Source organism: Triticum dicoccoides, chromosome 1B (genome assembly GCF_002162155.2).
Source record: "Triticum dicoccoides isolate Atlit2015 ecotype Zavitan chromosome 1B, WEW_v2.0, whole genome shotgun sequence".
In the NCBI taxonomy this organism is placed as follows: domain Eukaryota; kingdom Viridiplantae; phylum Streptophyta; class Magnoliopsida; order Poales; family Poaceae; genus Triticum; species Triticum dicoccoides.
In genome coordinates, this window is record NC_041381.1 from 528,484,200 (window position 1) to 528,498,880 (window position 14,681).

The following is a 14,681-nucleotide window of genomic DNA, read 5'->3' on the forward strand; positions in this document are numbered from 1 at the left end:
GAGGATGGCTCTTCCGTAGGAAGACGGAGGTGGATCCTCGGTAGTGTATTGAATTGGTGAGTAGTGGACTCGTGTGCGCAAAACCATTTCAAGTTGGAGTATCGTAGGATAGTCTAGCCAAGAGTCAAAGCTGGCTTGCTGCAATAACTCCACCAACCCTTCTTGATAATATGCATGTATGTAGGATCTGATGTAAGTCTTGCTGAGTACCTTTGTACTCATGTTGCTATAATTTACATTTTTACAAAAGACGCTGCAACCCCTTCTGATGGGTTCTACGTAGACGTTGACATCAACGAGTAGGCTAAAGACCCAGGTGGTGACCCTGAGCTTGTGAAGGACCACGTAGTATAGTTAGGCTTTCCAAGCCTCTTTTATTTTACTAGTTGTCTGTACTCAGACAAGTTACTTTCGCTGCTGGTTTGTATGACTGTATGACTTGTATGTTGGGTCGTGAGACCCGTACCTTTGTGTATGTTATGTATGGCTCCCTGAGCCTTAAATAAAGTACTTGTGTCGTAGAGTCATGTTGTGATGCTTCGTTGTATTTGCACATATCGAGCATATTGTGTGTATGATTGAAATGCTTGGTATGTGTGGGATCTGACTATCTAGTTGTTTATCTTCAGTAGCCTCTCTTACCGGGAAATGTCTCCTAGTGTTACCGCTGAGCCATGGTAGCTTGCTACTGCTCTGGAACACTTAGGCTGGCCGGCATGTGTCCTTCTTCGTTCCTGTGTCTGTCCCTTCGGGGAAATGTCACGCTATGAGTACCGGAGTCCTGTTAGCCGCTACAACCCGGTTTACCGGAGTCCTGCTAGCCCAGTGCTACAGCCCGGACCCACTTGCTGATGACCGACACGTTCGAAGCTGGGTCATGGATGCCTGTCCCTGTAAGTCTGTGCCACTTTGGGTTTACGACTAGTCATGTCAGCCCGGACTCCTTATCATATGGATGCTAGCGACACTATCATATACGTGAGCCAAAAGGCGCAAACGGTCCCGGGCAAAGGTAAGGCGACACCCGTGGGGATACCGTGCGTGAGGCCGCAAAGTGATATGAGGTGTTACCGGCTAGATCGATGTGACATTGAGTCGGGGTCCTGACAGCGCGTCAGTGATTAGCTTCTCCGCATCCAGCTTGCCCAATGCACCTTTGCGCGGGCAAGGGCCCGACGAGCACCTTCAATACAGGCGGAGCGCTTGATAACCTCCACCCAGGGGCACGCATCCACCAACCGTCGCACGAGGCCGAAGTAGCTCCCAGGCATGGCCTCTCCAGGCCACAGCCGGACTATGAGGCCCTTCATGGCCTGCTCGGCCGCCTTGTGGAGCTCGACCAGCTGCTTCAGCTGGTCGCTAGGGGGCACCGGATGGCCGGCCTCAGCATACTGAGACCAGAAGACCTTCTCCGTCGAGCTCCCCTCCTCGGCTCGGTAGAATGCAGCGGCATCAGACACGCTGCGAGGCAGATCTGCAAACGCCCCTGGAGAGCTCCGTATTCGGGTAAGTAACACGTAATTTACATTCACATGCTTGCTTTGCATGAAAAATGCCTTACCCGCCGCTATCTTCCTCACCAACTCAATCTCCTGAAGGGACTTATGGGCATCGGCCTTGGCAGTCTTGGCACTTTCGAGAGCCGAGGCAAGCTCGGACTCTCGAGTCTTTGAGTCACGCTCCAAACTCTCATGCTTTTCCATGAGAGCCTGGAGCTCTTGCTGAACCACCGCCACCCGCGCCTCCTGCTTTTCTCACTCTGCCCGTTCCGCGGCCGCATTGCGTCCGGCCGCAGACACGGCCTCCTTCAGGGTCGCCACCTCGTTCGTGGCCCCTGTAGTACGCATGTTATCCTTGTTATTTTTTGTTGCAACCTAAATTCCTTTCTGTAAGGTACAAGTCCAAAGTGGTGTTACTCACCTTCTTCGTCCTGGAGCTGCTTCTTGGAGCGGTCGAGATCTTGCTCGGACCACTTGAGCTCCTGCTTCAAAGCACCGACCTCCGCAGTCAGTGCGGCAGAGGTCAGCAGCGCAGCCTGCAACCCATATTGACATAATTTTTTAGCAACCCTGCGTATATCTTCTTTTTTTCAGATCCTCAGTCCGGCTTTTCTTTCCGAACACCAAACCGAGCATCAGGGGCTACTGTCTATGCGGTATTACATTGCATATTTTTATCTTCTTACCTCAAAGCCTGATAGAAGGCTACTGCAGGCTTCGGTCAGCCCGCTCTTGGCGAGCTATACCTTCTGAATCACCGCACTCATAATAGTGCGGTGTTCTTCCTCGATGGAAGCGCTCTGGAGCGCCTCCAACAAATTGTCCAGCGCCTCCGGTTGGACGGAAGCCACCGGCGTCACGGTCTTGCCCTTTGTGCGAAGGGGCCACTGGCCGGACTCCGAAACCACTGCGGGTTCAGATGTGGAGTCCGGCGCAAAGTCCGGGAGGCTGCCTTGTGGCGCCTCCGGAGCCTCCCCCTGATGGGTCCCTTCTTGGGATCCCACCTCGGCGTCCTCGGTGTCGCGAGGGGTGAAGGCGGTCGGGATGGAGTCTACATCCGATGGAGCCAACGACCCGCTCGATGAAGCGGAAAGATCATCATTGGCCGGACTACAGGCATCATGCGGCATCAGAATGACACTATGTGACACAGAAAAAGAAATTATAAATCACTCAGGAATCCGGATACTTACAATCTTGCTGGGGGCTTGGCCCTTGAAGGCCATTCTTCCTCGCCAACGTTGATGTTGGCAGAGCTGTCCGGGGGAATAGTCCTTCCCCTCTTGGACCCTTCGGCCTCCCCTGTTGGGGAAGCCTTCCTCTTCCTCTCTCCCTCCTCTGGGAGAGAGTCCTCCTTCTCCTCCTCGTTTTCGGGGGAGGAGTCCGCCCCGGAGTCGTCGGACACCTGAAAGCGGGAACTCTTTCAAGCACCCGTGGCCTCCTTCTTGGCCTTCTTCTCCGGCACCACGTGCGGTGCCGGAACCAGCAGCCTCGCTAGACGGGCGTCTACTGGGTTTTCTGGCATGGGAGCCGGGCAGATAGTCTGCTCCACCTTCCTCATCCAGTCCTGTCAAAGGAAAAGGGGAAATTAAAACCCGCATAGAGTCAAACTATGAAAAGTAAGTGTTCCGTAAAGGGGTAGAATCACTTACCTCGCCGGCTTGGCGCTGCGAGCGAAATCCGCATTCTTCAGTCGCGGATGCGGGGGCTTCGGCGCCCTTAAACAGCACCCTCCAGGCGCCTTCGTACGTCGTGTCAAAGAGCCCGCTCAGCGCCTGGTGCTGTTCCGGATTGAACTCCCACAGATTGAATGCCCGCTCTTGGCATGGGAGAATTCAACGGACGAGCATGACTTGGACCACGTTAACCAGCCTGAGCTTCTTCACCAGCTTCTGGATACAGGCTTGGAGTCCCATCAGCTCCTCCGAACTACCCCACAGCAAGCCCTTCTCTTTCCAGGAGGTGAGCTGCATGGGGATACCAGATCTAAACTCGGGGGCCACCGCCCACTTGGGGTCGCGCGGCTCGGTGATATAGAACCACCCCGATTGCCACCCCTTGACGGATTCCACGAAGGCCCCTTCGAACCAAAGGCGTTGGGCATATTGCCCAACATGGCGCCTCCGCACTCCGCTTGAGTGCCCTTCACTACCTTCGGCTTGACATTGAAGGTCTTGAGCCACAAGCCGAAGTGGGGCTGGATGCAGAGGAAGGCCTCACACACGACGATAAACGCCGAGATGTTGAGGATGAAGTTCGGCGCCACATCATGGAAATCCAGGCTGTAGTAGAACATGAGCCCCCGGACAAAGGGGTGAAGTGGAAAACCTAGTCCGCGGAGAAAGTGGGGAAGAAAATGACCCTCTCATGGGGCCTGGGGGTGGGGACGAGCTGCCCCTCGTTGGGCAGCCGGTGCGAGATGTCGCCGGACAGGTAGCCGGCGTTGCGCAGTCTTTCGATGTGCTCCTCCATAATGGAGGAGGTCATCCACTTGCCTCCCGCTCCGGACATAACTGGGGAAGGTTGAGACGAGATGTGCGGGCTTGGGCGCTGGAGCTCGAGTGCGTGGAAATGGATAAGCAAAGGAGGAAGAAGGCGTAGGTGAAAAGGTGAATCCTTATCCCTTATATGGGCGGACGAAGTCTACGCGTCCCCCACCGGCCTGGTAAAACTCGCTTATCCCCCAAGCGTCACCATCAATGGCGCGGTTGGGTTACCCATGTCCGTATTGATGAGAATCCCGGATTAAGGGGGAACACGATCTCTGCTTCGACAAGACGTGCCAAGGAAACCGCTTCGCTAAATGCGCTGAGGTGGTAGAGTAAAAAACGATTCAAGTAATGGCTTGGTAGTGGCGTGACGTCATCCGCAAAAAACGTCAGCAAATTGAACTTGTGTATATATTATTCTCTCTACGGTGGAATGTGGAATTTATTTTGCAGAGCCGGACACTATCCTGGTGTTCACAATCTTCTATTGTTCGGAGGAGGAACCCGCCTTGCAATGCCAAGCAATATACGCGCCGGACTTATCGTCATTGAAGCCTGGTTTAGGGGCTACTGAGGGAGTCCTGGATTAGGGGGTGTCCGGATAGCCGGACTACCGTCATCAGCCGAACTATCATCGGCCGGACTATCATCATCGACCGGACTCCAAGACTATGAAGATACAAGATTGAAGACTTCGTCCCGTGTCCGGATGGGACTTTCCTTGGCGTGGAAGGCAAGCTTGGCGATACGGATGCGTAGATCTCCTACCATTGTAACCGACTCTATGTAACCCTAGCCCTCTCCGGTGTCTATATAAACCGGATGGCTCTAGTCCGTAGGACACAACAACAACAACAACAACAACAACAACAACAACCATTACAATCATACCATAGGCTAGCTTCTAGGGTTTAGCCTCCTTGATCTCGTGGTAGATCCACTCTTGTAAACATCCACAATATCAATATCAATCAAGCAGGACATAGGGTTTTACCTCCATCAAGAGGGCCCGAACCTGGGTAAAACATCGTGTCCCTTGTCTCCAGTTACCATCCGCCTAGACGCACAGTTCGGGACCCCCTACCCGAGATCCGCTAGTTTTGACACTGACACTTGGCGATACGATATGAAGATCTCCTCCCATTGTAACCAACTCTGTGTAACCCTAGCCCTCTCCGGTGTCTATATAAACCGGAGAGTTTTAGTCCGTAGGACGAACAACAATCATACCATAGGCTAGCTTCTAGGGTTTAGCCTCTCTGATCTCGTGGTAGATCAACTCTTGTACTACCCATATCATCAATATTAATCAAGCAGGAGTAGGGGTTTACCTCCACCGAGAGGGCCCGAACCTGGGTAAAAACATCATGTCCCTTGTCTCCTGTTACCATCCGCCTAGACGCATAGTTCGGGACCCCCCTACCCGAGATCCGCCGGTTTTGACACCGACATTGGTGCTTTCATCGAGAGTTCCTCTGTGTCGTCACCTTTAGGCCCGATGGCTTCTTTGATTGTCAACCACGACGCGGACCAGGGTGAGACTTTTGTCCAAGGACAGATCTTCGTATTCGGCGGCTTCGCACTGCGGGCCAACTTGCTTGGCCATCTGGAGCAGATCGAAAGCTATGCCCCTGGCCATCAAGTCAGGTTTGGGAGCTTAAACTACACGTCTGACATCCGCGGGGACTTGATCTTCGATGGATTCGATCCACGGCCGAGCACGCCGCACTGTCTCGATGGGCATGATCTAGCTCTGCCGCCGGATAGCGCCCAGAGTGCCCCTCAGGTGTCCTCTCCGACCATTAGTTCAGAGCCAACTGCGCCAGTCGGGGACGGAAGGTTGGACGCCGCCCCGGAGCCACAACCTCTATGGCGATAGAACCGAATACCAGCCTAGTCCTTTGCAAGGCCCGTAACTCCAAGGTGCCGGACTCCGTTCCGGACTCCGAATATTCCGCACCCCTTCCGATCGAACCCGATTGGGCTCCGATCATGGAGTTCACCGCCGCGGACGTCTTTCAGCACTCACCCTTTGGCGATATCCTGAACTCCCTAAAGTCTCTCTCTTTGTCAGGAGAGCCCTGGCCGGACTATGGTCAGCAGGGTTGGCATGCGGACGACGAAGCAATTTGAAACCCACCCACCACCCACTTTGTAGTCACTATCGACGATCTAACCGACATGCTCGGCTTCGACTCCGAAGATATCGACGGTATGGACGCCGATGAAGGAGACGACCAAGAACTAGCACCTATAGGGCACTAGAAAGCCACCTCATCATATGACATATACATGGTGGACACCCCCAAAGTAGGGGATGGCGATGAAAAAGCGGAGGACGGCCCCTCCAAGAAGCAACCCAAGCGCCGACGTCAGCGGCGCCACTCTAAATCCCGCCAAAGCAAGAACGGCGAATCCGGCACCAAAGACGTCAACACCCCGGAAAGTGCCGAAGACATCCCCCTCCAGTAGGATTCAATGCAGGAGGACGAAGGAGCCAGCCCTCATGAGAGAGCGGTTGACAGAGAGCTCGAGGATGACAATTATATGCCTCCCTCCGAAGACGAGGCAAGCCTCGATGATGACGAATTCATCATGGCAGAGGATCCCGTCGAACAAGAGCGTTTCAAACGCAGGCTTATGTCCACGGCAAGCAGCCTCAAGAAAAAACAGCAGCAGCTTAGAGCTGACCAAGACCTGCTAGTCGACAGATGGACTGAAGTCCTGGCGGCCGAAGAGTATAAACTCGAATGCCCCTCCAAGAGTTACCCAAAGCGCAGGCTGCTACCCCAACTAGAGGAGGAAGCAACTAAACCTACATCACCAACGTACGATGTGCCTGATCGGCCACCCCGTGGCCGCGACAGAGAGGCCCTCCGGCCCTCAATCCAAGCCGCACCCCGGCGCCGCTCTAAGAATACCAGAGCACAGGGAAACGCAACAGACCTGCGAGACATATTGGAGGATAAGGCAAGGAAAACAAGATCGATCTACGGATCGCGTGGGCGCCCCACATCACGTGACGATAACCGTCACACCGGATATGATAAACACGGCCAGGCCGAATACGAGCTGCGTCGCGACATAGCCCAGTACAGGGGTGCCGCACACCCACTATGCTTCACAGACGAAGTAATGGATCATCAAATCCTCGAGGGTTTTAAACCCGTAAACATCGAATCATACGATGGCACAACTGATCCCGCGGTATGGATTGAGGATTATCTCCTTCATATCCACATGGCCCATGGTGATGATCTACACGGCATCAAATATCTCCCGCTCAAGCTTAAAGGACCAGCTCGACATTGGCTTAACAGCCTGCCAGCAGAGTTAATTAGTTGCTGGGAGGACCTGGAATCCGCATTCCTTGACAACTTCCAGGGCAGTTATGTGCGACCACCAGACACCGATGACCTAAGCCACATAATCCAGCAGCTAGAGGAATCAGCCAGGCAATTCTGGACACGGTTCCTAACCAAGAAAAATCAAATAGTCGACTGTCCGGATGTCGAGGCCCTTGCAGCCTTCCGGCACAACATCCGAGACGAATGGCTTGGCCGGCACCTAGGACAGGAAAAGCCGAAATCTATGGCAGCCCTCACGACACTCATGACCCGCTTCTGCGCGGGCAAAGACAGCTGGCTAGCTCGTAGCAATAACATAACCAAGAGCCCTGGCAATTCGGATACCAAGGACAACAATGGCAGGTCACGTCGCAACAAGCACAAGCGCCGCATTAACGGCGACAATACTGAGGATACGGCAGTCAATGCCGGATTCAGAGGCTCTAAACCCGGTCAGCGAAAGAAGCCATTCAAAAGAAACCCTCCGGGCCCATCCAACTTAGACCGGATACTCGATCGCTCGTGCCAGATACACGGCACCCCCGAACAACCAGCCAACCACACCAACAGGGACTGTTGGGTGTTCAAGCAGGCAGGCAAGTTAAGTGCCGAAACCAGAGACAAGGGGCTGCGTAGCGATGACGAGGAGGAGCCCCGGCCACCGAACAACAGAGGACAGAAGGGATTCCCCCCGCAAGTGCGGACGGTGAACATGATATACGCAACCCACATCCCCAAAAGGGAGCGGAAGCATGCTCTCAAGGACATCTATGCGTTGGAGCCAGTCGCCCCAAAGTTCAACCCATGGTCCTCCTGCCCGATCACTTTTGATCGAAGGAACCACCCCACTAGCATCCTTCACGGCGGATTCGCCGCATTGGTCCTAGACCCAATCATTGACGGATTTCACCTCACCAGAGTCCTCATGGATGGCGGCACCAGCCTGAACCTGCTTTATCAGGATACAGTGCGAAAAATGGGTATCGATCCCTCAAGGATTAAACCCACAAAGACAACCTTTAAAGGCATCATACCAGGTGTAGAAGCCAGTTGTACAGGCTCGGTTACACTCGAAGTGGTCTTCGGATCCCCGGATAATTTCCGAAGCAAAGAGTTAATCTTCGACATAGTCCCATTCCGCAGTGGCTATCACGCCCTGCTCGGACGAACCGCATTTGCAAAATTCAATGCGGTGCCGCACTACGCATATCTCAAGCTCAAGATGCCAGGCCCTCGCGGAGTCATCATGGTAAATGGAAACACCGAACGCTCTCTCCGAACGGAGGAGCACACGTCGGCCCTGGCGGCAGAAGTACAGAGTAGCCTCTCAAGGCAATTCTCCAATCCAGGTGTTAAACGTCCGGACAACATCAAGCGAGCCAGAAGAAACCTACAACAAATCCGGCTGACACGTTCCGAGCAAGCATAGCAGTGCGGCCCCAACCCCAGCCCTCGCCAGATGGTGATGTCGGTACCACACGTACATAATTACGCTTTAGAAATACCATGGGCATAAGGGGAGGGGTACAACTACGGCACGCCTAGAATGCAGCTCAACCGCACTAAGGGGCTCTCTATTCCGCCGTTTCTTTTTTTATATACTTTCAGGACCCAACTATTCGGAAGGCCTGTCCGGCAATACACTCGCCGAACACACGATGCAACAGCCAGGGAGAGAACAAGCCGCGTCAAATGTCCAGGTGGTCTCTATAACGAGCTTAATACCTGTTTTACTTAAAGTCGCGCAGCTTGCCCCTGGAGGGGGACATGTCAAACAATCCCATCTCTTGCTTATCGCACTATTTGTATCGTTCTGCTTTCATAACAGCACCTTTTTTTAATAAACAATACATAGATCTTATCTATTATTGTATTCATTTTTTTATATATGTTCAGTCATGACATTATGCAACCGTACACTTTGGTACGGCCAATACACCAGAGGCTTAAGCACCCCATAACATGGTGTGAGAAGACCGAACACTCTCACGAGTGCGGCACCCCGAACTTATAGCACTATATGCATCGGCTCCGAATCATGTCCTGGGTCAATAGTTGGGTTTCCCGGCTCCCATGTTTTGGTACCTTACGTTCCGCAATGTTGGCTAAGGTAGCGCTGGGAGAACTACTGTGATTGTGCCCCAGTTGAGCTGGGTTAACACCTCAGTAGAGAAAGCTAAAACTGACCGTCATGATAGTGCGAGAGACCGGTCGCTGTTCGCAAGGTTTTTCGAGTCCTTAAAGACTTATGCCGCTTAGAGCGAGGAGCCAGACTTATCCGGCCTAGGCGTGGATAGCGCCCCGAACTCGATCTTCCGAATACTAGGGGCTTCGCCGAAATTTAAAATTATAGAATTCTATGGCTAAGTTAGAGTGATAAAGCATTATAAGTCCGACGGCCTTGTTCGTTGTGCTGAGCGGCTCCCTAGATGGACCCAAGAATGGGAACAAGAGCGCTCAGGTTTATCCCGAACACCCCAGCACTTGTGGCATGGGGGTAGAAGCCGACGACTTGCATCTCTCAGTTTCGATAAACGGCCGCACAGAAGGTAATATTTTAAATTAACAAGCATTGCTTAACGCATATGAACAAAGTTTTCAGCGTACAGGATAACAGATGCGAGTCTACTAAAAAATTACATCTTTGGAGCATTCACCCGCTATAAGGCAGGCACCCTTCAGGACGCCCTTATAATACATCTCGGGCGTGCGATACTCCTTGCCCGGCGGTGGCGCGTCCGTTAAAAGGTTCTCCGCGTCCAGCTTGCCCCAGTGCACTTTAGCACGGGCGAGGGCCTGACGAGCACCTTCAATATAGATGGAGCGCTTGATGACCTCAATCCACGGACATGCGTCCACCAGCCGCCGCACCAGACCGAAGTAGCTCTGAGGCATGGCTTCCCTAGGCCACAGCCGAACTATGAGGCCCTTCATGGCCTGTTCGGCCACCTTGTGGAGCTCGACCAGCTGCTTCAGCTGGTCGCTCAGGGGCACCGGATGTTCGGCCTCAGCATACTGAGACCAGAACACCTTTTCCGTCGAGCTCCCCTCCTCGGCTCGGTAGAACGCGACAGCATCAGACACCCTACGGGGCAGACCGGCGAACGCTCCTGGAGAGCTCCGGATTCGGGTAAGTAATAGATAATTTACTTTTATATTCTTGCTTTGCATACAGAATGCCTTACCCGCCGCTATCTTCTTCATCGCCTCGATCTCCTGGAGGGCCTTCTGGGCTTCGGCCTTAGCGGTCTTGGCACTCTCAAGAGCCAAGGCGAGCTCGGACTCTCAAGTCTTCGAGTCACGCTCCAAACTCTCGTGTTTTTCCACGAGAGCCTGGAGCTCTTACCGCACCTCCGCCACCCGTGCCTCCTGCTTCTCTCGCTCGGTGCGCTCCAAGGCCGCACTGTTTTCGGCCTTGGAGACCGCCTCCTTCAGGGTCGCCACCTTGGCCGTGGCCCCTACAACATTTACGTTGGTCCTGTCATTATTTTCAACCAAGTATTTCTATATACATTTACATGTGGTACTACATACCCTCCTTGTCCTCGAGCTGCTTCTTGGCACGGCCGAGCTCGCTCTCGGACCGCTCGAGGCTCTCCTTCAATGCATTGACCTCCGCAGTCAGTGGAGGTCAGCAGCGCAGCCTGCATTCCCATATTGACATATTTTAGTTAGACTCCTGCATATATCTTTTTAGATCCTCAGCTCGGCTTTTCTTTCCGAACGCCGAACTGAGCATCAGGGGCTACTGTCTATGCGGTAACATTTTTATATGTTTTAAACACTTACCTCAAAGCCTGTTGGAAGGCTCATACAAGCTTCGGTCAGCCCGCTCTTGGCGGATTGAAGCTTTTGAACCACCGCACTCATAACAGTGCGGTGCTCCTTGTCGATGGAGGCGCCGTTAAGCGCCTCCAGCAAATCGTCCGGTGCCTCCAGTTGGACGGAGGCCGCCGGTGTAGTAGGCGTTCCCTTCTTGCGAAGGCGCTGCCTACCAGTCTTTGGAACCGTTGATGGTTCCGGAGAAGTGTCCGGCCCAGAGCCGGACTTGGATCCCTCCGGGGCTTTACCCCCTTTGGGCCTGGAGTCCGGGAGGTCGCCTTGCGGCGCCTCTAGGACCACCTCCTCCTGGTTTAGTCCCTTTCGGGACTCCACCTCGGCGTCGTCCGTAGGAAGAGGGAAGGAGGCCCTCGGAAGTGAGGCACTATTTACATCCGACGAATCCAAGGAGCCGCTCGTCGAATCGTCGAGCCGAGCCTTGGGCGGACTGCATGATCAAATTCGGCGTCAGAAAATACCAAATAAAAGAGGAGCGCCATAAGTTATTCGGATATTCGGATCCTTACGATTTTGCCAGGGGCTTGACACTGGATGGCCATTCCTCCCCGCCGTCTTCGGCATCGGAGGTGTAGTCCGGCAGGAGGGTTCTCCCCTTCTTGGACCCTCCGGCCTCCCCAGTTGGGGCGACCTTCCTTTTCTTTCCTCCCCCTGTTGGAGGGGGAGAGGCTTCTTCTTCTTCCTCCTCCTCGTCCTCAGAGGCGGAGGGTACTTTAGGGTTGTCAGGCGATGAATCCGACACCACCAGGCGCTGGGAACTCTTTCGAGTCCCCGTGGCCTTCTTCTTGGCCTTCTTCTCCGGCACCACGTGAGGTGCCGGAACCAGCAGCTTCGTCAAGTGAGCGCCCGCTGGGTCTTCGGGCAAGGGAGTCGGACAGTTGATCTGTCCGGCCTTCTTCTGCCAGTCCTGTTAAAGGGATGGGGGTTTAGACCCTGCATAGAATCAAATCTATGGAAAACAAATACCCCGTAATGGGAATATTAAGCTCACCGCGCTGGCTTGGTGCTTGGCGCAGAATCCGCGATCCTCGATGACGGGATGGGAGACTTCGGAGCTCTTGAATAGCACCTTCCAGGCATCCTCGTGCTTTGTGTCAAAGAGCCGGGGCAGAGTCTGGTGCTGGGCCGGGTCGAACTCCCACAAGTTGAAAGCCCGTCGTTGACACGGGAGAATCCGGCGGAAGAGCATGACCTGGACTACGGTGACAAGTTTAACCTTCCTGCCGATCAGGTCTTTGATGCAGGTTTGAAGTCCGGTCACTTCTGCCAAATTACCCCACAACAGGCCCGTCTCTTTCCAAGATGTGAGCCGTGTGGGGATACCAGATCGGAATTCGGGGGCCACTGCCCATTCAGGGTTACGCGGCTCTGTTATATAGAACCACCCCGATTGCCACCCTTTGATGGTCTCTACGAAGGCACCCTCGAAGCATGTAACATTGGCTATCTTTCCCACCATGGCGCCTCCGCACTCCGCTTGGCAGCCGCCCACGACCTTCGGCTTGACACTGAAAATCTTCAGCCATAAGCCAAAGTGAGGCTGGATGCGGAGGAAGGCCTCGCACACGACGATGAATGCCGAGATGTTGAGGATGAAGTTCGGGGCCAGATCGTGGAAGTCCAGGCCATAGTAGGACATGAGCCCCCGGACGAATTGGTGAAGAGGAAAACCCAGTCCGCGGAGGAAATGGGGAAGAAAAACAACCCTCTCATGGGGCCTGGGGGTGGGGATGAGTTGCCCCACATCTGGAAGCCGGTGCGCGATGTCGTCAGACAAGTATCCGGCCTTCCTCAACTTTTTGATTTGCCCCTCCGCGACGGAGGAGGCCATCCATCTACCTCCCGCTCCGGACATGATTGGAGAAGGTTGAGGTGGGAAGTGCGGACTTGGGAGCTGGAGCTCGAGTGTGCAGGGATGAATAAGCAAAGGAGGAAGAAGGCGTAAATGTAAAGGGTGGATTCTTATCCCCTTATATGGGCGGCCTAAACTACGAGCCCCCACCGGCCTAATAAAACTCGCTTATCTCCCAAGCGCCGCGGTTAATGGCGCGGTTGGGTTACCCACGCCCGTATTGATGAGAATCCCGGAATAAGGGGATATGATCTCTGCTTTGACAAGACATGCCAAGGAAACCGCCTCGCTAAACGCGCTGAGGTGGAACAGTAAAATGATTCGAATAAAGGCTTTGCCGTGGCGTGAGGTCATGTTGCCGAATACGTCAGCAGATTAGATTTGTACGGATATTATTCTCTCTACGGCGATATGTGGAACTTATTTTTTGCAGAGCCGGACACTATCCTTGTGTTCAGCATCTTCTATGAAGTATTCGGAGGAGGAACCCGCCTTGCAATGCCGAAGACAATTTGCGCGCCGGACTCGTCGTCATTGAAGCCTGGTTCAGGGGCTACTGAGGGAGTCCTGGATTAGGGGGTGTCCGGATGGCCGGACTATGACCTTTGGCCGGACTCCTGGACTATGAAGATACAAGATTGAAGACTCCATCCCGTGTCCGGATGGGACTTTCCTTGGCGTGGAAGGCAAGCTTGGCGATATGATATGAAGATCTCCTCCCATTGTAACCGACTCTGTGTAACCCTAGCCCTCTCCGGTGTCTATATAAACCGGAGAGTTTTAGTCCGTAGGACGAACAACAATCATACCATAGGCTAGCTTCTAGGGTTTAGCCTCTCTGATCTCGTGGTAGATCAACTCTTGTACTACCCATATCATCAATATTAATCAAGTAGGAGTAGGGTTTTACCTCCACCGAGAGGGCCCGAACCTGGGTAAAAACATCGTGTCCCTTGTCTCCTGTTACCATCCGCCTAGATGCACAGTTTGGGACCCTCTAACCGAGATCCGCCGGTTTTGACACCGACAATGAGTATACCCATTAGAGGAAGGAAAATATCCGATGAAATCAAATCCCCAAACATCAAATGGTTCAATAGCAAGTGAATAATTCATAGGCATTTCTTAACGCTTACCGATATTACCTATTCTTTGGCATTCATCACAAGATAAGACGAACTTACATGCATCCTTGAAAAGAGTAGGCCAATAAAAAGCAGATTGCAATACCTTATGAGCGGTTCTGTCTCCCGCATGATGTCCTCCATAAGCTCCAGAGTGACATTTCCGTAGGATTTGTTCCCGTTCATGCTCAAGAACACAATATCTAATAATACCATCTACTCCTTTATGACGATGTGGGTCATCCCAAAAGTAATGTCTTAAATCATAGAAGACTTTTTTCTTTTGTTGGTATGTCAAGCTAGGTGGTATGTATTTAGCAACAATATAATTAGCATAGTCAGCATACCAAGGTGTACTATTCGAAACATTAATTGCAGCTAACTATTCATCAGGAAAGCTATCATTAATAGGTTGTGGGTCATCAAGAATATTTTCAAGCCTAGACAAGTTATCAGCCATGGGGTTCTCTGCTCCTTTTCTATCAGTGATATGCAAATCAAATTCTTGTAGCAAAAGAACCCACCTAATGAGT